The sequence below is a fragment of the Arachis stenosperma genome, chromosome 6 (assembly GCF_014773155.1).
Source record: "Arachis stenosperma cultivar V10309 chromosome 6, arast.V10309.gnm1.PFL2, whole genome shotgun sequence".
Taxonomy (NCBI): Eukaryota; Viridiplantae; Streptophyta; class Magnoliopsida; order Fabales; family Fabaceae; genus Arachis; species Arachis stenosperma.
This window is the reverse complement of record NC_080382.1, coordinates 68,770,214-68,772,538: the sequence shown is the minus strand read 5'-3', so window position 1 is coordinate 68,772,538 and position 2,325 is coordinate 68,770,214.

The following is a 2,325-nucleotide window of genomic DNA, read 5'->3' as shown; positions in this document are numbered from 1 at the left end:
ATTGGCAACATAGCTGCGGTTGACATCCGATCTCTTCAATGTGACGCAGAATTGAATGGATTAGCGTCGAATCCATGAAGCACCGCCACCAACCCCAACCCTTTATCATATACTTGATTACTTAGTGGTTGTGTTACCTAATCTGATCAGATTACCCAAAATCTAGAAAAACAGGAACCTGCGAAAGGAGAGTGGAAGCGCGCAAACCCCTCTTCTCTGCTCTGCCGTCTGCCTTTGTGTCACCTTGGAATCGCGTGGCTGCCGACCCATCCTCCTCTCAGCGCCATCGACCGTTCCCCTCTACTCTACAGTGCGTGAAACCCCTAATCCTTTCTCCACGGTGTGCGAAACCCACCCCTGCTCTCTACTCTACCGTGTGCGTCTGTGCCATCTTTGAATCGCGTGGTTGCCCAGACACCCTCCTCTCACCGTCCTCGACTGTACCCCTCTCCTCCACCCCTTACTCCCTCCTCTATCGTGCGCGATCTGAGCTATCTCGGCCTCTCCCTTGGTTCGTTCTTCTATCCAATTTGTTCCCTATTTTCATCAAAATTTTCTATATCTTCTCGGTTCAGATTATGCTTTTAGGTTAATTTGATTTAGATTTTGTCTATATCTTCTTTTAATTCAAGTTAATTGTTGCTGTATAGAGTTAAAGGATTTGAAGGTACCACTATTATGTTTTTGGGTTGGTCTGATGGAATCAAAATAGTTCTCTGCGTTGTTTTAATAATTGATATAAAGTATTGACATGTACCTTTTACCAATCAACAGCTCCAATTGATGGGTTTCCACTTTCAAATACTTAATAGCTGAGCTATGGAATTGTGAATAGTGTAGAGGGACGAATTTTTTTACTCAAAAATTATCTAACAATTTTTCTTATTATGAAAAAATAATATGTGATGACAAGTGATGTGACTGGGATTGTTGTGCAGATCGTGGTTAAGAGTCAAGTTTTGGCTGGTGGAATGGCTTGGGAACTTTTAAAAATGGTCTTAAGGGTGGTATTGATGAGCGGATAATTTATACGCTTTTTGGCATTGTTTTTAGGTAGTTTTTAGTAAGTTTAAGCTACTTTTAGGGATGTTTTCATTAGTTTTTATGTTAAATTCACATTTCTGGACTTTACTATGAGTTTGTGTGTTTTTCTGTGATTTCAGGTAATTTCTGGCTGAAATTGAGGGACTTGAGCAAAACTCTGAAAAAGGCTGACAAAAGGACTGCTGATGCTGTTGGAATCTGACCTCCCTGCACTCGAAATGGATTTTCTGGAGCTACAGAACTCCAATTAGCGCGCTCTTAATGGCGTTGGAAAGTAGACATCCAGAGCTTTCCAGCAATATATAATAGTCCATACTTTATTTGGAAATTGACGACGTAACTTGGCGTTGAACGCCAAGTACATGCTGCTGTCTGGAGTTAAACGCCAGAAACACGTCATGATCCGGAGTTGAACGCCCAAAACACGTTATAACTTGGAGTTCAACTCCAATAAAAGCCTCAGCTCGTGGATAGACAAGGGTTAGCCCAAACATACACCAAGTGGGCCCCGGAAGTGGATTTATGCATCAATTACTTACTCATGTAAACCCTAGGAGCTAGTTTATTATAAATAGAACTTTTTACTATCATAATCTCATCCTGGATTGTAATTTGAATCCTGTGATCACGTTTTGGGGGCTGGCCATTCGGCCATGCCTGAACCTTTCACTTATGTATTTTCAACAGTGGAGTTTCTGCACACCATAGATTAAGGGTGTGGAGCTCTGCTGTACCTCAAGTTTTAATACAATTACTATTACTTTCTATTCAATTCTCTTTTATTCTTATTCCAAGATATACGTTGCACTTCAACTTGATGAATGTGATGATCCGTGACACTCATCATCATTCTCACCTATGAACGCGCGTGACTGACAACCACTTCCGTTCTACCTTAGGCCGGGCGCATATCTCTTAGATTCCCCAACAGAATCTTCGTGGTATAAGCTAGATAGATGGCGGCATTCATGGGGATCCAGAAAGTCTAACCTTGTCTGTGGTATTCCGAGTAGGATTCTGGTATTGAATGACTGTGACGAGTTTCAAACTCCTGAAGGCTGGGCGTTAGTGACAGACGCAAAAGAATCAATGGATTCTACTCCAACCTGATTGAGAACCGACAGATGATTAGCCGTGCTGTGACAGAGCATTTGGACCATTTTCACTGAGAGGATGGGATGTAGCTATCAACCAAGGGTGATGCCTCCAGACGATTAGCCGTGCAGTGACAGCGCATAGGACCATTTTCCCGAGAGGATTGAAAGTAGCCATTGATGATAG